The 24383-nt window shown below is 36.7% G+C and overlaps 1 protein-coding gene across 4 annotated transcripts in view; it reads left to right on the top strand.

The window, feature by feature from the left end:
• The window catches only part of FOXP1 (forkhead box P1), a 664237-nt gene that overhangs the window by 271485 nt on the left and 368369 nt on the right, over nucleotides 1-24383 (top strand). The window lies entirely within an intron of this gene.

The raw sequence follows: 24383 nt of genomic DNA, 5'->3' as shown, positions 1-24383 counted from the left end.
ATTGAGAGAAGGGAGCATGAAAAAGAAATACAAAAGAGTGCAGTGGGGGCAGGAAATGAAGAAATGGGGGCCCAGGGTCCCTTCCTTGAATGGAAGTTTTTATGTGTGCTATATCATCTGTGCTAGATTGGGAGTTCCATGAGGGTGGGAACAATATCCTAATCATCTTTATATCTTTCCCAGACCCCAATATCTAGTTCAGTAAGGGCTTTGTTCTTAGTGAGTGCTTAATCAATAGTTATTAAATGAATGAACCAAGCTTTTAATTTTCTGTGTGGTAGAATATTAATAGTCTTTAAAACCTATGATCAGTGTTAAAATATGAAGAAAAAAAGTTATATCTATTGACTATTATAGTTTATACATGTGCATGAACAGTTTGAAGATAGGCAAAATCCATTTAGTTGATTTGATGGTATCCTATAGATAAGGTTTCTGTTGCCTTAAATATAAAATCTAAATGCTACTTTTTCTTTAAAGCTTACAGAGATATCTGGTAGAACAAATTATTATTACTTTTAAGGTCATGTAAGTAGTTCTCTGAGAATCTGAACCAAGTTGATTTCTTTTTAGACAGTTGAACCATTTCCTACATCATGGTAGAGTTTGTAGAAGAGTTGATCTTCAATTGCAGGGATTGGTTAAATCATAGCATGCAAAAGTTCACAATGGACACAGTTATGCAATATTGGAATTGATCTATAGAGAAAAGTGGGCTAACTCTATATGGGAATTGGAAAATTTACTTGAATCAAATGCCCTCTTTTCAGCCCTTGTCCATTTAAGAAATTACCATATAAGTGTTTTGACTAAAATTATTTTCCAGAATTTTAGGTCTCATTTCTTTCTTCTATCTCTCTGTTCTTTAAAGAGAACTAACTAGGTTTATAAAAAGGACTTTGTTACAATTTTTTAGTGGAAGCTGATTATCCATTAGCATGTAGCATTGACATGTAAAGAATATTTTATTAGGGTATACACTCATTTTTTTATTCATTTGAAACTGGATAATTATTGAATATTCAGCTATAAAAGAAGGTGAATGGGAAGGGCTAAGCATCTATATCATGTGTTCAGTACTGTGCTAAACACTTTATAATTATTATTTCACAACAACCCTGGAACATCGGTACTATTATTAATAATCCCCATTTTTCATTTGAGGAAGCTGAAGCAAGTGACTTTTTTAGGGTTACACAGCTAAGAAAAGTTTCAGATCAAATTTTAACTCAAATGTTCCTATCTTCAGGCCTCTGTCTACTATAAAAGGATATTATATATCCTAAGGAACATTATCTTATTCATTCAACAAACTAAAAAAGGAAAAGCTCAATGATACTTTTTCTCTTAAGTTGGACAATAGGATCTACTTAAAAATATAAATTTTAAAAATGAGATACAAAGTGCCTACTCTTTTGAGACATTTGGATGTATCTAAATGCACATAACACACTTTGCCCACACACCTGTGGTTTGCAGTCAACCGGGGAAGTGTAACAAAAGTCCAAAATATGACTTTGGCATTATGCTATGAAATTTACATTACGTTTCTGAATTAAAACTCAGTATTATGTTCATGACATTGGCACAACACTTTTCGAATTCAGAGGGTGACTAAAGGATAAGTCCCCTAAATAGAAACGCCTTTTTATTAGCAGTAAATCTCTTTTGTACTCTAATATGGGACTCCAGTTGATCAGGTGGCAAAGGATCACATTTCACTTTTTCTTTGAAGGGGCAGGGTAATGGCATATTCTATGTAGCCTTTGCCTCTTCTGCTAATGTTTGCCAGATTGTTTGGCAGTTCAAATGGGGAGGGGAGCATAATGAAAAGGGGGTTTATTTTTTAAAATAAGAAAAGGCATAATGCTGGCTATGAAGAGGTGGTTTTTTTTTTTTTTTTCATTTTGAAATCTATGGAAAAAAATATGGCTTCCTATCAACAGAATATAAATCATCACATTTTCTTAGGTAAGTGTTAAAGTCTGACTGATATTTGGTATACAAAGACTCCATTTATCTGGTGTTCTTTCCTCCATCCCCTCACTGCAGATGTTCCATAAAAATTAATGTTCTTTTTAGTAGATTCTTTATATGCGCTTAGTTTAAAGGTAGTTACCAATCAAGTGTTAGTGCTCCTGGTCAACTCTGCTTAGGTCAAAGTTGGGATCAAAAAATAATGCGATTTAGGAACTTCAAAAGAAATCCTTGAAATTTGCCTGTCGTAATTTAATGTTTTAACTTGACCATTAGATGGCATATTCTAGGAGATACCCGCTTAAAACCAAATCTGACTAATTTGATAATCTGGATTAAACTAGTTGGAAGGATAATCTGAACTATAATTAAAGCCAAAAAGCCCAACAACAAATCCTCCATTTACTTACTAAAGAATATCATAAAACACTTCCTTACTTCCTTCATTTTCATGAATAAACTGATTATCAGAAATATGGTGACTTTCCCAGAGTTACACACACACACACACACACACACACACACACACACACACACACACACACAATTGTTTAACTTCTGTCCTCCAATGGTTTCCATTCTAGAAATGACTGACTGTAATTCAAGTTAGAATTAGAATATAATCAAATATATAAAATATATCAGTTTCCTTTTTAAGGAAAAGTAAACACTTCAAATGAGAAGTAACTCTGAGGACGTACTATTTGTTTTTTCTTTTTTAATAGCTTTTTATTGACAGAATATATTCATGGGTAATTTTTCAACATTGCCCCTTGCAAATACTTCTGTTCCAACTTTTCCCTTCCTTCTCTCCACCCCCTTCCCTAGATGGCAGGTAGTCTCACACATGTTAAACATATGAAAGTATATCTTAAATACAATATATGTGTACATATTTATACAGTTCTCTTGTTGCACAAGAAAAAATCGGATTTAGAAAAGTAAAAATAACCTGGGAAGAAAAACAAAAATATAAGCAGCTCATACTCATTTCCCAGTGTTCTTTCACTGGATGTAGCCAGTTCTGTTTATCACTGGTCAATTGGAACTGATTTGGATCCTCTCATTGCCGAAGAGAGCCTCTTCCATCAGAATTGATCCTTATATAGTATTGTTGTTGAAGTGTATAATGATCTCTTGGCTCTGCTCCTTTCACTCAGCATCAATTCATGTAAGTCTCTCCAAGCCTCTCTGTATTCATCTTGCTGGTCATTTCTTACAGAACAATAATATTACATAACATTTATATACCATAATTTACTTAGCCATTCTCCAATTGATGGGCATCCATTCAATTTCCAGTTTGTAGCCACTACAAAAAGGGCTGTCACAAACATTTTGGCACATACAGGTCCCTTTCCCTTCTTTAAGATTTTTTTGGGGGATGTAAGTCCAGTAGTAGCACTGCTGGATCAAAGGGTATGCATAGTTCGATAACTTTTGGGGCATAATTCCAGATTGCTCTCCAGAATAGTTGGATCTGTTTACAACTCCACCAACAATGCATCAATGTCCCAGTTTTCCTGTATCCCCTCCAACATTCGCTATTATTTTTTCCTGTCATCTTAGCTAATCTGACAGGTGTGTAGTGGTATCTCTGAGTTGTCTTAATTTGCATTTCTCTGATGAGTGGAAATAGTTTCAATTTCATCATCTGAAAATTGTCTATTCATATCCTTTGACCATTTATCACTTGGAGAATGGCTTGATTTCTTATAAATTAAAGTCAATTCACTATATATTTTGGAAATGAGGCTTTTATCAGAACCTTTGACTATAAAAATGTTTCCCAGTTTATTGCTTCCCTTCTAATCTTGTCTGTATTAGTTTTGTTTGTCCAAAAGCTTTTTAACTTGATATAATCAATTTTTTTTCTATTTTGTGATCAATAATGATCTTTAGTTCTTTGGTCACAAATTCCAGGAAGTACCATTTGTGATGAGTCTTGAATACTGAAAAGATAGGTCACAGAGAGTAGATTGAGAAAGCCTTTGGATACTAGGATAAGGATCTTAGGTTCTACTCAGTGAGCAAGAGGAATCCACTGGCCATTTTTGAGCATTAAAGTAATATTAATAATAACATTAAGCACAACAATAATAGCATTTATATAGATAACTCTTTAAGGTTTGTGAAATTTTATGGAACTTATTTTATCTTCACAATTACTCTAGGGAATATCATTTCACAGATAGGAAGTTGGGGCAGACGACTTGCTAAAGGTCATTCAACTTGTAAGCGACTGGCATCTTTCTGAGCTATCTCTGAAGATATCTAAGGCCCATCTAAGGGGGGAAAAGTACACAATAGGGATTATGGCATTAAGTAGCCTGGCTAAGTGACCAAAAAAAAAAAATACATTGATGAGATGAGAGGGTAGCAGTGTAAATGAAAAAGAATGCATGATTTAAGAAGGGGAGATATTTGGGAGTGAAGATGGGATGATTTGGGACATGCTGAATGTTGTACATGACTTTTGGCAAGCTCTCCAGAGGAGGGGATGCCTATAATATAGTTGGAAATTGGAAACTCTGGTCAGGACAGGAGATCATGAATAAGACACCAATCTGGGAATCACCTGCATAGATATAAACATTTAGGTTGTATAAATTGATGTGGTTGTGAAGGGAGAGTAGAAAGAGAGAAATGAGAATAGTGATATAAAAAGCATTTCCCATTAGGAGACTGGAGGTAGAAGAGAAAGTAATGGTGAATGAGAAGTAATGGAGACAGTTGTAGAAAGGAAATAATAAGAGAGTAGTGACCTATGGAAGCAAAAAGAATAAAGAAGGAATTGAGAAGGAAGGGCTGGTCAGCAGTGTCAGATGTTACAGAAAGGTCAAAAAAATTGAGAATCATTAGAGAATTAAAAACTGGACAGATCTCAGGGCCAGAGTGTTAAAGCACTGGCTCCTGAGATAGCCTTTACCACTTTTGAACAGCTCTAATTGCTAAAATCTTAAAGCTTTCTCAGTTTCTCTCTGTCTGTCTATCTTTCTCATTCTCTCTCTTTCTGTATCTCTGTCTCTTTCTGTGTCTATTTCTCTGTTTCTCTGTGTGTGTCTTTGTATTTCTTTCTGTCTCTGTCTCTCTCCCATTGCTCCTAAATCTATAATTCTAGGGCCATGCAGAAGAAGGCTAATTCTTTTTCTATGGGCCACTATCATCTTCTTCCTCCATCCCTTTCTTCAGGCTAAAATTCTCCCTATTTTCTTCAACTTATCTTCATTTGGTATGAACTTGAGGCCCTTCCCTATTTCAGCTGTCCTTCCCTACATTCTTTGCAGCATATCAGCATACTAACACCAGTGTGGTTGATGACTTACTGAACACTTCTAGCCCTATTACCATATGTATATCCACACATCCCCCCCCAATTTTCCTTTAATCATTACCTTTCTCCATGAGAATGTCAGCTCCTTCAAAGCAGGGATGAACTAGCAGCATGTTTTTGTTCATAGCATCAAAGCCTGGCACATGCTAGGTACTTAATAAAAGTTCTTCTATCCATCCATCCATCTATTCATCTATCTTATGTATCTATTTTTCTATCCACCAATCCAACATATGCTTTATAAAATATTATTACTAATGACAAAATTTTTATTTTCCACTTCTAGGTTTTTATATCCTTTAAAAGCTGAAGCTGTTACTTACCTGACTGTATTATGGGGCTCTTCCACCAATTTTGGTGATAATATAATTGAAAGGCGATTTTCCTAAGCCATGACTCTGACAATGTCATTCCCCTGTTAATATATTCAAATAATGAATCCATTATTTAAATTGGAACTGCATATTTCTGTGAAACAGGAACAGGTATCATATTTGGTAGAATTGTAACTTCAGTTATTCAAAATCACAGTACATATGACTTCTTTTGGGGTTGTTTTTGTAGTAATTGGAACTTATCCTGCTCCAAGTTCTTTATGTTGTCTCCCCATTACAATATGAGCTTCCCAAAGAATGGGTCTGTTCTTCAGCCTTGTTTTCCATACTCAATGTTTTTTGCACAGTGCTTGGTACCATTACTTAACTGTGCCTTGGGGCTTGCTATCTCCCAAACCGCAGCTAGGTGGTGCAGTATATAGAGGGCTGAGCCTGGAGTTGGGAAGACTAGTTCTAATCAATCTTCATAGACTTACTAATCAGGGGTCCTCAAACTTTTTAAATAGGGGGCCAGTTCACTGTCCCTCAGACTGTTGGAAGGCTGGACTATAGTAAAAACAAAAACTTTGTTTTGTGGGCCTTTAAATAAAGAAACTTCATAACCCTGGGTGAGGGGGATAATGGTCCTCAGCTGCCGCATCTGGCCCGCTTAGTTTGAGGACCCCTAATAGGGTAAGTGACTTACTTGCATTTGCCTCAATTAACCGCCTGTTTAGTTCATCACTTTTGATGTCACAAGCAAAGACTCAGAGTATATGGTCCCCAGCATAGAAAGACCCAATATGGAAATTTTTAGACCCAGACATTCTACCATGGAAGGATCTACCAATGTTAGGATGGTGTTAAGGCTGGAGTAAGGGGGATGTCTAGAAACTTTGAAACTAGAAAACTTTTCTGGATATGACCTCTCACTACTTTTGAATAGCACATAAATCTCTTAGCTTCCCCTAATATTCAGTCTTTTTCCACCTTTCATTTTCCTGCCTATTTCCCCATTAACTCTCCTAATTTGTACATGCTTTAAAAATGGAGTTTTATTGGACATAATAACCACATTCATATGATACACATATAGGGAAGATTTCTAAGAAATAGAGAGGAAGATTGATAAGAACTATACCTGTGATTTCATCGATATTGGTGAGAAAGAGATTTTCTCTTTGTTTTATTGCCAACTTGAAGACAGTTGAATCTTTGATGTCTTCCTCTTGGTATATCCATAATACGTCTTCATCTGAAATCATATCAATTAGCTTTAGGCCAATTTGCTATCAAAATACTCAGATTTATTAGGAATATCTCAGAGGAAGAGAGAAAGCAAAAAGTTATGCAGCACTTCTCACCTGCCATAGTAACATACATTTAAATGATGAAAAAGTTTATTTGCTTTGTTTTTTCTGAAGATGTGCTAAGTGATTTTGCAGTTTGAGTGGAATGGCCTTATTGCACTTAACTCTGCATTTATTAAATAAATTTGTTCTCCAACTCAAGTGTTAAGTGTGTGTTATGAAACCCCAAAGCCAATCTCAGTGGTTGCAGTGTGCAAATATTTTTTAAATTATGTAATTAAATAGGACTTGGGCTGCAAGGTCTACTAAAGTAATTTATTAATTGAATGGCCTGATTTAATTTTATGTTATTTTAGTTTATTCAAAAAAGGACTTGTGTCCCTAGGAGAGATAGGAGCCTCTTGTGTGGTTGTCAGTGATGGCTCACAGGTCCACTATAAGGAATCTTTAGCACCCAATTAAACATTAACTAAGAAGGTGGGACTTGCTTTTTCTGTCCCTGAAATTCTGTTTTGACATCTAATCCTGGTGATTAAAAAAATACCATGCAGAATAATTTGCAGTATATTTTATGTATTGCTATATTATTTTTAAATACTTTTTTTAATAATTCTTTTTCTTTTAGTTGTACCAGGATATAGCATTGTATGAAGCATAACAATAATAATAATATCATCCTTGTAATTCCATGTTAACTCTGCTTAGAAATGGCCAAAGCCACACTGGATATGTTTCCTTTAAATGTCATTTTAAAGGTATTGTGGTTTCTGAGCAGCAGCTGTGATTGAAAAGTATGTAAACTAAGCTGTTCTTGCTCATATCATTTTTTTTATATATTCTTATGTCAGACCAGAAGGCTGCTTTAAATTTATTTTTCATTGTGTATTAATTCTAGAGCCCTTTTTTCTTTCTTTAGAACATATGTTCTTTGGTACGTGTTACACTCAAGCATTTTAGAAAATAACTAATTGTAGGGAAAATACCAAAGTAGTAGCTGGAGTATTGTATTTGAATATTTTATGTATTTGAGTATTGAATATATACAGGATATGTTTTAACACACAATGTGGAATTATTGTACATTGAAACTGACTTACGGGATGAAATAATCAAGCATATTTTTCTGACTAATATAAAAGGCAGTGACTCCTTCCCAAAAGAAATATAATTCTTGTTACTGTTGGTAATACAGTATTTTGTTACTTTAGGATTTTTCAAGGGGACTATTTACTTAAATTTTTAGTATTTCTACATGGAAACTTTATGCCTGGATGCCAGCCTGAGAATTCCCATTTACTTAAAATGCTGTGATGAATAAGTATTTCCCTCTACCTTGTAATTCCTCATATTTGATGTGGTAGATTTACATGAATTATGTTAGAAAGAGGGTTTTTTTGTGGTAGGAGGGATTCTTGAATTCATGTCATACAGGGCCTGAAAAATTTAACAGTAAGAAGTAGCTTCTTTTGTGCACTTTTAATGAATATTTTTTTAAGAGTTTATATGCCCCTAAATAAATTTTTTATCATGTGAAAATTTAGAATGGGATGCAGAAAAGTACTTTTCCTTGAAGGTGGTCAAAACAACTTGAAGGAGATATCAGCTGTTACTCCAAATTGAATCCTTAGAGTTATTTGATTATATGTTTTGGTAATTTTCCCCAAGCCTACTAACTTACCTTATAAAATTATTTTTATAACAAAGTATTGGTTTTTAGCTTTTGGAAGATTTAGGAAGCAAATTCCTTTGACTTGATCAGTACCCATTGTTGTCCACACCTGTAAAGGAATGGCCCAGGAGGACACTGAATCTAAATTTGGCCCCCAGAACTGTCCCACCTTCCTTCTGGCAATCTGCTACTTAACTTCTCAGTTTCTAAGTTTCTTCATCTGTACAGTGAGAGGGTTGGGCTGAATGATTTCTCTCAACTCTAGATCTGGGATCTATGAATACTCTGATCATTAAGTTATCTGCCTTAGTTCCTTGATTCTGTTACTACCACTGCATCTGTTCACTGTAGCACACCTATCCATCCTCAGAGTGATAACAACCAAGTTAAGTTTAAAAAATCATTTTTTCCCACTTAGCAAAGCTAAACCTTGAAAAATAAATTCTTCCAAGCAGAGAAAACAAAACAGATTATAAATACATAATGAAAGAATAGGGGAAATGTATTTCATAAATACAGTTTGATGACCTAAACTTAACTCATCTTACTGTAAGTGAAGTTCATAAATTTCATTGAGGAGGGACTTTGAGACCATCCTCATATTACAAATGAGGAATCTGAAACCCCAAGAGGTAGGATGACTTCTGCAAAGTCACACAGAGAACAAATAACAGAGCTGGTATTGAAATCATGGACTGTCAAATCATTTTTTTTTTTTTTACTCTTAAAAAATTATTGATTTAAAAAAAATATATCATCATGATTTTCACCAATATCTCTTTTCTTTCCCCTCCAAGAAAACCATTCCATATAACCCAAAGTATTTTTAAAGACCAAAAAAAAAAAAAAAAGAAAAAAAGAAAAAATCAGCACAAGTGAGCAGTACATAGAATCTGAAAATGTGTGCATCTGTGTACGGTGTACATAACAAGGGGCTTGAAGGTCTAAGTCAGCCTACCTCACTAGCTGTGTGCCCCTTTCCTTGTCTACTTCAGCTTCCTTGGCTATAAATTGGAGATAATAACATTTTCCTCCCAGGACTCTTGCAAGGACCAAGTGACATAATGTTTATAAAGTCGCACATAATAGGAATTTGATAAATGTTTATTTCCTTCCTCTTCTTAATCTATAATCTGAGAAATGACCCAGCCCTTTTGATTGTGAGAATGTTAATTGTCCTCAAGAAAGATACCGTAGTATAAGCTCTTTTCTTTTGTTTTGTATTTTCTCTTTCTAATAAAATCCCTCCATTATCTGATTCACCCTATCAATCCCATCCCAAGCTCCAAAGTTTGAGGAAGCTTGGGAAAGATCACAAGCCATGAGAAGTAATTGGCAATTAAAACCAAAGGTGATTCTTATAAAGGGGCTTATTTCTGTATGGAAAATATGAGGCTTCTTTCTTTCTTTTCTTTTTCTTTCTTTCTTTTCTTTCTTTCTTTCTCTTGTTCTTTCTCTCTCTTTCTCTTTCTTTCTCTTTCTTTCTTTCTTTCTTTCTCTCTTTCTTTCTCTTTCTTTCTCTCTTTCTTTCTCTCTTTCTCTTCTTCTTTCTCCTCTCTCTCTCTCTCTCTCTCTCTCCCCCCTCCCTCCCTCTTTCTCTCTCTCTCTCTCTCTCTCTCTTCCTCCCCTCCTCTCTCTATCTCTCCCCCCTCTCTCTTCCCCCTTTCCCTCCCCCCTCTCTTTCTTTGTTTCTTTCTTCTTCTTCTTTTGTTGTTGTTAATAGACTAGATATGGATTAGTTCACTGAACCTTTCACCCAGTCCTGTTCCTCCTTGTAATTCTTCTGAGGCCATAGTTCAGCCAAGGCAAAGAAATGTGGCATTAGAGGTGAACTGAGAGGCATTTAAAAGGTAAACAAAGTGTGTAAGATCCCAAATCAGTAACAGAATATATGCACAGACTTGAACATCACAAGAATATCTCCATACCAATGGGTTAGATCCTCTATCCTCCTCCATCTTCTTCAAAGATGTTTTCAAGGGCCCTTCCAGTGAACAGTAACACCAGCAGCTCCTGTGGATATAGGGATTTGCCACCAGCTGTGGTAGGAGAGACCAAAACCCTGACTCTAGGTTTCTGTAGCTTTAAAAAAAATGGAAAAGAAATGTATATTTTTGAAGCATTCTCCCCAAGAAGCTTAGATTTACCACCCTCCCCAAGAAGTTTAAAATCGAATACATGTTATTTACTTATTCTTCTGTGACTACATTGAGGTATTATAATCAATTTTCATGACTTAATGCAAGTCACAATAATAATATTAATTTATTATAAAATATTTATTATTAATAATAAAATAATATTTATTCAATAATAATAATAGCTAACACTTAATTTTTTATTTTTATTATAGCTTTTTATTTATAAGATATATGCATGGGTAATTTTTCAGCATTGACAATTGCAAAACTTTTTGTTCCAACTTTCCCCCTCCTTCTCCCCACTCCTTCCCCTAGATGGCAGATTGACCAATACATGTTAAATATGTTAAAGTATAAGTTAAATACAATATATGTATACATGTCCACACAGTTATTTTATAGCTAACATTTTAAAAAGTACTTTGAGATTTATTAGATGCGTTAAATATCTTATCTCATTTGATAATGAAATAAGCAAATACTTTTTTGTTCTTATCCTCCTTAATGTACAGATGAGAACACGAGAGATAAAAATGATTTGCTCAGAATCTAGGAAGTGTCATACCTGGAATTTGAATCTGATGTTCATGTATCCAATGTATTCAAATCCTAATGCCCTATCTACTGTTACCTGGTTGCCTATTAGAAAAGGATTTGTTATTAGTCATTTACTCCTTGTTCTGAATTTGAACCACTGTAGTGACCTTTAGGAATATTTTAGATCTTATGTCTGATTGTCTGATAAAAAGTCAAGGAGCATTTATTAAGCACCTATTTAATTCCAGGCACTGTGTTAAGTGCCAGCGATACAAAGAAAGGAAAAAAGCAAAAACTCATTGCTGCTCTCAAGGACCTCCCAGCCCCAATGGGAAAGACACTATGTGCAAGCAAGAGGTATACTGGATGTATTGGAGATACTCAATAATGCGAAGTCCTTTGCCTTCATTTTCTGTTAAAGAATATTGGGTACCAAGAACAGAGGGAAAAGCATTTTGGAGATAGAGGTGTTAATGAAGGCCTCCAGTTCTTTCTGGAACATTCCTTATTTTAGAGGTACAATACCCTCTTCCTGTTTTAAATAACAGAGAAAAGGACTAGTTTGGCTAAGTTCTTTTCAGGGCTAAGTCCACTATGAGGTTGCTCTCTCCTTCCTCATAGTGCCTTCCTTCTAATGGTGTCGTTCTCCTCACTCTGGCTAACTGGTAGTCTAACTATGTGCTCTCTCAACTCAATTTCATATTTATTATTCTTGCTGTCTATTGTATCCCTTCATTTTGTCTGTAAAATCTTCCCCTAAATAAACTTGATTTTTGCCAAAGGGGAAAAAAAAGGAAAAGAGCCAGTTCCTGCTACAACCTCAACTTCCTTTAGTCTACTTTGGAGTGCTGTTCCTCTGATTAAATACATATATTAAGCAGGTCAAAGCCACCTGCAAGTTATTGTGTCTTTCTCCCCTCAAGTTATTTTCATCTACTTTCCCAAAATTACCTTACTGAGTCAACAAACAATTATGAAATTCCTCTGATGGCTGGGTGCTAAGCTCAGAGTTCCAAAGAAAACCAGAAGTAGTGCCTGGTCTCAAAGAGCTCGTTCTGTTGGAGAAGGCAGCAGGCACTAACAATTAGATGCCAACAAGCTAGTGAGGAGACACATTTAGGGTGATCATCTCAGAAGGAAGGCACTGGGATTAAAGAAGAAAGACTTCTTGTAAATATTGAGATCTGGGTTAAGACTGGGAATGAGATGAGGAGGGAGAATATTCCAGGCTTTAGAAATACACAGAATCTAGAAAGAAAGAGGCTTGTGTAAGCAATGATAAGGTAGGAACATTGAGTAAGAAGATGTAAATGACATCAAAATGCAGAAAATGGCAGAATTGTCCTAATTGAATTGTCCCAAATATTACCACTTTGAGGCTAGTGATTATTGTTCTGTTGAACTATTTCTGGCACATAGTAGGTGCTTAATAAATGCCTACTGATTGGTTAAATGATTTCTCCTTCCCAGAACTCCCCTCTTGCTCCTTGGGAAGTATAGCATAGCATGACTTTTTTTTTTCTCCATAAGGTTCCCTACGGTATCAGAATGTGACCTCCAAAGAGATCTCTTTACTTCTCTGGGTCTTGGCTTCCTCATCATGTTCTAGATGGTGTTTAAGATACCTTCCAATTCTAAATGTTTGAACACAAGGATGTTTCCAGCTAAAAACAAATTTCAGTGTCTTGACAACAGCAAAAATTGATATAAAGCAGAGTGCTTGCTGAATGATGTATAATGGAACTGTTTTCAGGATAGGGGCTAAATTTAAAAAAATAAAATAAAACAAGAGAACGGAAATACTTAGGAAAGGATGGAAGGGAAGAAGCCTCAGCATTTTTCCTGATGCCTAGATAGCAATTTTCTGTCTGAGAGGTGGGGGTAAGGGTACTCCTAAATTCTGGGAATTGCCAAGTTTTCAAAGTCTAATTCCTTTTAAACTGGGAACGCAGTGAGTAGGTGCTAGGTGACATTAATTTCCATGTATGGCATCATCTGAATTCTTTTCAGGTACACTGACAGTGTTAAACTGAGTTCACTCATCCTTCCATTTAATGGTCCCCGAGCCAATCTGCCTCCGGTCAGAGTTGGCTCTACGGTTGCAGCTCAGGGAGATCCCTGTGAGGAGCCAGATGGGACTCTGGGAAGGGAAGCCACTCAGTGACAGAGATGTGCAGCAACAAAGGCGTTCTTGTGTGGTGCAGTCCAGCTCAGATGGTGTGGTGTATGTGACCACAGAGTGAATAGCCCCAAATTGAAGAGCCAGAGTTAACTTGAATGTCCTGTCTGCTGCTTCACCCCACTCAGAGAGACAGCACTGAAAGAACTCCAGTTCAGCTGCAATTTTCAGCATGCCAAGGAGCCAGATGTGGCCACTGGAAGAATATCTTTAATAGCTTGTCATCTGGCTCCAGCTGTGCTAACCTATGCCTGGTAAGCGGCCATGTGTTGTGTCTGCCAACTGGTGGCCAGACACTCGAGCAGACTTAAGCAATTAGCGGAGTCCCCCATCCGGTGGCTGGATTCACTGTGTGTGTCCTACAGATTACCACTGCAGTCTCAAACCCGGGACTTCTGTGGTCCCTGGGCAGTACATCCAGTAAGGGAGCCAAAAGACAGCCTCCCTCTGGCTGATCCCAGTAAAAGCTGGCAAGGCCGACTTCATCCCAGAACATGGAAAGTGCTCGATAGGAAATGGAGAAGTAATGCTACCAGGATAACAGAGAAGCCCATTAGATGATGCTCATGGTGTAAATCTCTTTTTGCCTGGGGGTCCACTGAAAACTCATTTTCAACCATTCCAAAAAGGCCTAAAACCAAGGAGAGCTTCCCCTTGAAGGTCCACTTTTCCTACTCATTTTTAGTACAGTTGCATCTTTGGAAGGACATCCTGGTTAATGTGTATCTTGGAGCTTTGATCTAGAAGGGAGCCACGTGGTGAAAGTAGCTGTCTACTGAGGAGGCTTTTTCCCCGATGTAAATCCATATATACCCTTGTTTAGTGTTACATTCAGACAGGGATCCTGTTTGCTAGCAATAAGAGAAAAAAAAATAGACTTCTGACTATTTGAAACAATGAAGTATGAAGAAATTTTAGTGAGGAGTTTCTGGCTAAACTTTTTTCAGCCTTTGCTACCCATGAAGGAGAACATCGTGTAAATATTGCAGCCATGTAGCCAAATTATAGTCCTTGAAAAATCAGAGTTGTAAAATTTCAAATGAAATGACAAAAACTGAATAACAAAATATATGCATTTCATCGGGATAATTTTATGATCTTCCTCCATCCCAGATCTCCTCTGAAATTCTATGCCTTAGATGTGCAGAGCTGTTTGCCTGTTATCTCTGCCATCAGAATGGGAGCTCCCTGAGGGCAGGGCTCCATGTTTTCACCTTTCTTTGTATACCTCAAGTTTAGCACAGTGGCTGGCACCACAGGAAGCCATTGCTAAACAAACACTTACTGACTGAGTGACTGGCACTGGTCACGGGGGCAGCCCCAAACAAAAGAAGAATGGGGAGGGGGGAATAGCCTGTCACAATATAATAGTATTCAAATAGTTTCATCACAGTAAGCATCAGATTGATTTTCCAAGGAATTTCTAGTTGTGAATCAGCATTGTTCTCCCACCAAAAAAATAACAATTCCCCCCCTCAAAAAAATTAAAAGTACCAACTAAAAGGAAAATTTAAAAATGAATATGCAAAAATCTTCTTATACGTTTGCATTCTAAATACATGGTGTAAATGTATTGGGCAGGAAACATAAGTGGTGCCATTTGGTTTTGTGGCATTGGTGTGGGTTGGTTAAGGGGGTGGGGGATAAAGTTTGGGGATTGAGATAGCATGAGTAGAGCCAGATGGTTGCATTACACATCTTTGGTGTTATTGTTTGCTTCTTAAAGCAGTTGCAGAATTTTGCCCTTGGCAACATTTTTCTCTGTGCTTGGGTGTTCTGCTATGGATTTACTTTTGACAAAGTACATTAAAAGAAAAGCCTTGCTTTTAAAAAAAAATTCCTTACGTTTTTGTAAACTTGTGAAGTCAACAGTGTGTTCATAAAAATGTTTTTAAATGTTAAATATGTTAGTAAATAGTAGCAGGATCAGATCTTTTTTTAATACAGAGATTAAAACCATATTTTTAAGTAACATTTTGAACTTTTAGAAATGTTCTGTGGAGTTAGGAGGTGGTTGGCATTACTATTCCAGGATAAAAAAACTATCCAGTTAATAATGAGCTAACTTTTTCCATTACTTATTATTGTGGTTTACCTGTTGCATGTTATCAAAAATACATACTTTGTGGTATTTCGGCTGAGTGGTAGACAGCCATGATAGGTAGATGGTTTTTAACTGGATGTTTCTTTGACATTTGTTGGAAGTGCTTATCACCCATGCCACTAAAATTTACACTTATTTCCCACTGCCAGTAAATTATTCTTTGTTTTCCATCAAAGGGGAGAGGTATTTTTAAAAAGGTTTCTCTGACTTAGCTGAAAGAGCTGTATATTCATGAGAGCTTTTTATAGGAAGTTGCTTTAAAGCTCTATGTATTTTTTTTTTCAATTATACTGGAATGCGTCAGAATAATTGCAAATGTCCTTTTTACAGTCCAGACTTCTTCTTCTTCTTTTTAGTCCACGCAGACCAGTGATGGGCACACATGCATCTTCCTTGGGAGGCATTTGTGCTCTTTTTGGGCACGAGTTTCAAGTTTTATTTGGAACCAGCAGTACTTAATGAGAAAACAGGAAACTCACAGTCCTAACCTTATTGAAATCCCTGGCTGGTTTTGCCACCGGTCTAAAGCAAGTCTTCCCAATAATGCGCCCATTGTGCTCATCCTATCTGATCAGTTCTTGCAATGTTTGAGTAAGTCTATCTTACAACATTATAAGAAGATAATCAGCTGCCTTCGAAGGTCCCCATCTGGAGTAGAGAGTTCTTTTACTGAAAGATGTTTTGCCTTTTGGAGCTAGCTCTCGTATTTCATCATCTGTTCTGTAGCGATGCAGTGCATATGAAAAGTCAGTGACTCTGAATCCATCTGTTGTTATTATTTTCCACTGATAATTGGCTTGAACAATGAAATGTCTGTGTCTGTAGCCTTTGAAACTGTACACCCTGTTTATTTTCTGGAGGTCTCATTCCACTCTCCCCCTCCTTTCTTTCTTTCTTTTTTTTTTTTTTTTTTTTTTGCCTCATTTTGCTCTCAAACTCACAGCAAGTGGAACTCTCGTGAAGATGACATCTTTGACTCTGTGCATCCGTATGTGTCATTCAGCATCTAAATCTTGCCTACAGATTTTTGTCAAGAGTCCTGTGTCTGTTCGGTGAGCTCCATCCCCCGTGCTCTTTCAGCAAGAAGCCTGGCAGATACACAATGCAAACGCATAGATATCTTACCTGTAATGTAGTATTTATTTCACTTTCCTTATTAAAATATTAATTTAGAGTACAGTATCTAATACCTATGGAATTAGATACTACCTATAATTGTATAATATATTCTGTTGCATCCAGTTTTGCACGATACAGGGCATTAATATTGGATTCCACTAACAGCAGTTCCATTAGCTTGCTCAACCAGTATGAGATATATATGAGCTGGGAGGCATAACTACCAGCCAGAACTGCCAAAACAGTCATTAGAAGCTCCATTGGGATGGACAAAGGCTTTTTCACAGTGATATACTGATTAAATTTTGTTCTATGGTTTATTTGCATCAAGGTTAGATCACCATAATCTAGGAAATCGTCTTATCTAACACCTTATTTAGAAGGTCATTTCAAGGCAAAAATAGTGAGCACTCTAAAATTCTAAATTCTTGCAGATAATTTATTTGTATCCATCTGGGCCTTTCAGACTCAGTTTGCTTCCCTTCCCTTGCCTTCCCCACTCCCAGTTTATCATTTTCTATGATTTTTTTTTTCTTTTTAGTGAAGAAAAAAAATGTAATCTACTCTACTCTGCAGGAATTCAAAGCAGGGTAATTAAATGGGTTAGCCTAATAATATTAATAATATGTTGAAATAGTGACACAGTGTTTGAAACACCTGGACCGGGCCACCTGCAAAGAATTGTTTCTAAGTATATCGAATCTATGATTGAGCTTTTAAGCCCAAAGATTAAAGTAGACCCTCTAAGGCAGCACTACCACTTTTTACCAACTATATACTGTCCAGCAAGAGTTCTCACCCAGCCATCTGTGAACTTGTTTTTTAAAATGTTTTGATAATTACATTTCAATATAATTGGTTTTCTTTGTAATTCTACATATTTGATTTCATTCTTAGAAATATTCTAAGAAGGGGTACATAATCTTCCTCAGTCACTGCCAGTGGGGACCGTGACATAGAAAAAGGTTAATATTCCATGCTATACAAAACCATAAAGAAGTTGAGTGTTATTTATATTTTAGTAGCAATTACTGTATTCTGTTTAGTTGAAAAATAATTAGTAGAAAGATTTAACTTGTAGGTGGAGAAAGGCAATAATGTGATTTGATGTCCCATGAGCTGAAACCAAGAAGCCATCCAGATTCCAGTTACCCTCAGGTTGTTTTTGCTTGTTGTTATTGTTGTTGTTGTTGTTGTTGTTTTTTAAATTTTGTTTTTGTTTTGTGTTTTTTAAATCCCACTGATAGATCCTATCCAGGCCAGGCATAGTTGTTGATTGTAGTTATATTATGAAATAGAAATGATAAGTCGTTAAGACTATTGAGGGGGAAAAAATATCATCCCCAAAAGCCTGTTGAAATGGATGGTTCCGGTTGGTTGATATTTCATGACATTTGGGAAGAAACCTTTTGGGATATGTTTTAGAAAAACTTCGAAGACCATTTCTCTAAATGATTAGCGAAATTGAGGATTTTTTTTTAAAGTAGCTTTTTTGTTTATGCTTTCCCATGTTAAGTAAAAAATGGAGAGATGAGAAAAACTGGTGGTGGTTTATAATGGATACTTTTGAGAAAATGAAGGGGTTTCCCTGGCCGGGCTTGGTAACTGAACGGAGACTGTTGGCTTCGGATAGTGGGGGGTTTGATGGCTGTTGTTTTTAAGGAAAGCTCCCTGAGACCTAACTCTTATCTCCAGTAAACCCCAATAATGCTGTAGTGTATTAATTTCTTCTTCTTTTTGGATCTGAGAGTAACTCGAGAACTGCCTCCATTTCTCTTAGTGGAAGTCTTAATTGCTGATGAATCCAGTTTATTTGTTCATTGTTATTGTAGCAAGGCGACATTTCGGTGTCTCACCCTTTAGTTCGTGTCCTTCGGAGGAGGCTCCCTGACTTGGGGGAGCCTCGGACAGGTAGAGTGCTCAGCGGGCGTCCCAGCACAGCCAGTTACTCATTTGCTGAGTGTTTGTGTTTATGCAAAGGGGGCCTCTTCCTGCATATTTAATCTCGAGTAAGGCAGTGGCTTTTGTTGTGTTTAGACCACATACCTTCAGTCCTTCCTCACCCCGCCGCCAGTGGTGGGAGTCCTGCGAGCGGGGAGAGCCTCAGTGGCTTTCCAACTCTTAACTTTCTACAGTTGGGTGCAAATTAGCCTACAACTCGCTTCGCCTCTCACCATTAATGGGTAAGTTGGTGCTAGAGCAGAGTCGGCTACTTTCATTTCGTTTTATCAGTGCACCAGTTTTAAGACAAAAGATCTTCCTGCCTGGCTTAGATCCCTCCCTCCCTCCGGCCCTCCTGGTCAATTTGGGGGGAGGGGAAGAGGGTGCTCGTGCGGACTTTAGAGCGCCGATTCCAGTACAGGTGCTTCTGCAGGGTGCTGCCTTAGAAGAGAAAGCGAAATTCGGGATCGCAGACGGTAGCCTCTTTAAAAATAGGAGAGCAGCTTTATTATTCTTCGTACTAACAAATCCTGTTTTGTAACTATCCTGCAGATAATGCTTCCATTGTTTGCTAAAAGCTTTCAAACAGTATGCAAGACAGAACTGTAAAAGCAGCAGCAAGAAAACTCTGGTCTTTATTGTCTCCCTCGCCAGGGTCCTCACCAGAACGGCTGTGCTGTAATAGGAAGGTTTTTCTGATGTGGAAATTGAATCGTCTCTTCATTGATATTAATAGCACACTAGAGATGTTAGCCATGATGCACAGAGTACCAGGACTATAGAGTGGGAAACCTGATCTTTCAGGGGAAAAAAAAAAAAAAAGATAGTCCTACTGCCTCTGTGTGGGAGACATCCATCCAGGAGAAGAGTTGTGTGTGTGTGTGTGTGTGTGTGTGTGTGTGTGTGTGTGTGTGCGTGCATAATGGCATCCTAGGTTAAGTATTTACTGTAGGAATTTTAATCTGGACTTCTTTGCATTATGATGTAGGTTATTGCTCAGTCTTGTTCTTTTGCAATGCCCAGAAACCTCGATCTTTAGTTACTAATAATCTTTAAAAATCGAGGAACTCCTAACCTTTCTCCTGCCCCCCCCCCCCTTTTCCAGTTTCTTGGAAATCCTTGCAGTGTACCTTTAGCCTGTGCACTGTTAAAATTGAGAGAGTTGTAAAAGACTCTTCCCTTTTCTAGGGAAATAGGATCAAAATATTTTTGAACACCCCCAAATAGAAAGGGCCCAACTTCCCAGCAAAATGTGTAATGAACAGATTCTGATGAGTGCTTTGGCTAGGGGACCCAGGGCACACCAGAAAGAGTTTTAGTTCCCAATTAACTCTTTCCTCCTTTTGACTAACTCATCTCAACAGAAGAGTGTGCTGTTCCACCACATGTTGGAAAGTGTGAGAATTTAAATAAAATTTCATCAACCTTCTGAAAATATGTAGGGACTTTGGGTCTTCTTGGGTGCGAATCAGCCTCCAGACTTAGAAGCACTGATTAACAATGAGCTTGCTGAAGGTTCTTAATAACAAAATTACAAATACCATAGCTAATTGTAAGTATATTGCTTTTATTCCTGATTTTTTAAGGGGGAAAAATACTTTTTATGGGGAAAAGTAACTCAGTCAAAGCACCTTCTGTGATTAGCGCTATTGTATTCTTAAATTTTGATTGATAGAGATAATAGTTTTCACTTAAAAATACAGACAGGTACTTTAACTTTCCATGACAATAGCTATTTGCATTTCTTTTATCTTTTTGTTTAACATCTGTGGGGGTTGGGACGGATTTGATTATTAACTCTTATTGCACACTGAGGTAAAAGCTAAAACAAAGCTTTTGTTAAAGCTTCAAAGGTAAAACAGCAAATATTGTTTTTAGGTTTCAACATTTAAAGACTGTTAAAGGATACCTATAAAATATTTCCACATGACCATGACCAGGGGGTTTACTTCTTTGTAAGGTAAGAGAAAGTCGGTTTTCCAAACAAGATGGGCACACTCCGAGTGGCTGGTTCCATGCCAGATTGGAGGCTTTTCATGTGAAAATGGTTAGGCTGTTGCGGGCGGCTGCATCACACGAAACTGATTTTATTTAGGGGAACCAGGATTTGGTGCTCTTCTTGCTTGCCTCCTGGGGCAGCGTCTGATTTGGGGGAGGTCCCAAGGGCCAGGAAAGGGAATCTGAATGGAAGCTGACCTGAGTGAAGTGAGAAGAAATGAGAGCAGAGGGATCCATAAAAGAAGGTGCCTCTCTGATGACTGAGATAAACATTTGGGGCAAAATGGGGAATTTGTCACCCACCAAGCTTGCGTCTGGTCTAAAGCCTGTCAGCTTGCCACTTTGCACAAATGTGAGCCCTGGAACTGGCTGAGAGGACCTAGACGCCTTTAAATGGAAAGCTCCTCTTAGCGAATTACTGGGGGGGTATGGAGGCATTATGCTTAGGACCCCTTGAGGCTTGTCTGCATTTTTTCTTGGGGAGGGGGGGTGGATGAAGGAGAGTTTCTTGTCTGAGTGCTGGGGAGCTGTGTTCTAACCTTGGGTTAGGACCTCTCAGTAAGCAGAGTAAATTGTTAGAAGAGCTTATCTTTTTAAAAAATCTTTGAAAAACAAGAAAAGTGAAATCCACAAAACAGTTTAAGATTGATGTTAACCAAAGCACTGGTGCTATTTAAAGAGACCCCAGGCCTGGAAAGATAGCTGATTCTGGCTCTCTCTTTTGGGCCTTCTTAAGGGAATATCATTCCATGCTATAGGACATCTGAAGGAGTCACATAGGTCTTTTCAAGGAATAAGCAGCTCATCCCTGAAAATTATAAGATTCATAACCAGGGTTTTAATCCTGAATTAAACATGAAGTTGGCAAAAGACTGAAATCTATTTATCTTCATTCAGATCACTTGTTGAGATGTAGACTTACAACTGTATAAACCCAGTCGAGCAACCCTGGTTCTATTGTTAGATTTGTCCACACGATACAGGTGAAAATGGGTGTTATTTTAATGAGAGTGAGAATATAGAGGATGTCCATTTCTCCTTATATAATGGACATCATTGCCTTCCATATTTACCTGTGCCTCATTCCAGATAGCTGGCAAAGCCTTTTTAGTAACCCACAGCTTAAAATAATTCAAAAGGATGATTTGGGGAAAAAAAAATTATTCACATGGTAGTTGTGGTAAAGTGGCTATCTGTGTTGTGAATTTCCTTGGGGTGATGGGAGCTCCGTTCCCATGCATTCACTAACATGCATGTCCAGGCTGGTGCCTTCTTGCCTCCAGCTGATAGTCTAAGGTTTGAAGAAAGAGGTATTGTCTGTCAGCATCATTGTCCATAGTATTACCTTAGGTGAAGAATATTGCAAGATGCTGAAAAGACCTCTGGACTATTGCCTAGGATAAAATAAAATCTTATAAGTTGATGTCATCATGTCTCTTCCCCTTGTTTTAAAATAATAATAAAAATAGAGTAAAACTTCTTCTCTTTCCATATGAAGATAACTTTAGTTTCGCACAGCTGCTTTTTCCGAGATCACTGACAAGACAGGTGATTTGGAAAAAAAAAATCTTTATTATTGCTTTTATTGTTTCTCTTTTACTTAAAGCTCTTAATGATCATTTTAATTCAGTTCTGATATTTTAGAGCTGTCAGTAAAGCAACCAAGTCAGTATTTGAAATGGGAAATGTTCAGTGTGCTTTATTGAGAGAAAAGAAAGTTTATAAAAATAAAATTATAACTAAGATTCTGAAACTAATGTTTTATGCTTCAAAATTGATGGAATGGAAATATTTCTTCCTAGTTTGAGATTTCAGATTCTATTGGCAAGTATCTTGTTGTCAGTGGCAAGCTTTTTGGGCCATCTCCGATTTTTTATTTTCTTGTCTTTCCTGACACACTGGTTAGTTTAGCGTGATAGCAAACAACTAATGAACTATTAATCTTGTCTGTGTGATGCTAACAAAAATATCCTTCAAGTTAATTTGCCAGTATGCCCACACAACTTAATTCCTTGAGAATGCACGATAGGGAGAGGGACTGTGGGGATAGTTTTGTGATGTATTTTAGCATGCAGGCTTCATTTAGACACATACTCATCAAATGCATGCGCTTGTAAAAATAATGAAACCATAAACTAAAAAAATCACCATGATTTACACAGGACAGTCAGATTTCACAAGGTGAATTTAGAGAATAATATAGCTTATCTTGTTTGAGGATCAGTTTAAAATAAAGGGTGTTTGCTTATCATATAATCTCTCTTTTATGATTATTGCTCAAATGACTATCATACTATGAAAATAATTAAGGTTGGACTAATGTATTTTTGTTTAAGTCATTTTCTTGTCCATATTACTTTTACTTACTTGCTGTAAAGGCAAAAAGGGAAATGGGCCTAGTAACTAACAGAAATTGGTGCTGCAGGTTTGCAAGCAATACTAGAGATAACCTTATTCGAAGGAGGCATTTTCAGCAGTTTTTAAAAAATTAAATTTTAATATTGTCCACTTGTTTCCCAGTTCTATGTGATAGCAAACCTTATCTGCATTGCAAAACACAATACCACAGGTTTCACTGCCAAACATGCAAAAAATAGAGCTCAAGAGATAAACAGGAAAATTAGTTTAACGTACATATATAGTATAGAATCTCAAGAAGCAAGGGGGAAGCCTTTATTGCTTTGTATTTAATAGAACATGCTAAAAGTTCAGTTATTTTAAGAGTGGATGAAAGGTTTAGGTGAAATTGCTTGTGTTTATATGATATTTATTATAAGTTGTTTGTGAATATCACCACTGAGCTCTTAAGTTATTGGCTGTAACGATTTTGTGGTTCCATTCTGTACTATGAAAAAAAAAAAAGAAAAGAAAAGAAAAGAAAAGAAAAGAAAAACTGCAGAATGTAGTCATTCCTTAATGTTTTCAGTCCTAATCATCATTAGTCCCGTATGAGGGAGTTTTTACCACTGGATGAAGCAATCATAGTGACATAGTTCAGCAAAAAAGAACCACAATTTTCATTTTTGCTTTGAATCTTTTGTGTATAAAAGCAAAAAGCCTTTTTCACAAGTTGCAAAATAATAATATATGACACAAAGCTGGGGTTTTCCCCCACCTAAATGGTGAACTGTTGGGGCAAAACCCTCTAGTTTCCTCCTACAGTAAACATGAAAATTATGATTTCACTCAGAGGGTATTTTTTTCCCTTCCAGTTTTAATGGCAAGAATCTGCACTTGCTTGTGAAAATGTCAAAAATTGGCCTTAGATCAATTTCTCAAAAATAGTACACACCAAAGAACCTCTTTTTTTTTTTCTTCTTCTTTTCCTTTTTGATCCTCATAAAGCAAAATGTTTCTCATTTGGATTTTTTTTCTACATTCAGAAAAGATAGCAGAGACAAACTAGATCTGGAGTATTCTTCATAAAATTAAAGATACTTTATTAATATTGATCTGAACTGTGTGTAACAGGATATTAACATTTTAGTAAAATGATGTTATAATTTCACCATTTTATAATAAAATACTTGAGCATTTGGTCAATTGGTGTGGAATTAATCTTGAACCCTGCTAGTAATCTGAGTTAGTAACTTGATCTAAATTAATAAACAAATGTTTTTCTTTTCCCTTGTACCATATGTTGATCCCAATTACATGGACAGAAAGTGGCAGATTGTCATGTTTCTTAAAGGATTACATACTGTTTTGCATAAGACAGTACACAAGATGCAGTCATATATGTGGGAAGAAAACATGTTCT

This window comes from Antechinus flavipes, chromosome 1 (genome assembly GCF_016432865.1).
Source record: "Antechinus flavipes isolate AdamAnt ecotype Samford, QLD, Australia chromosome 1, AdamAnt_v2, whole genome shotgun sequence".
NCBI classification, from domain to species: Eukaryota; Metazoa; Chordata; class Mammalia; order Dasyuromorphia; family Dasyuridae; genus Antechinus; species Antechinus flavipes.
This window is presented reverse-complemented; position numbering and strand designations above follow the sequence as displayed.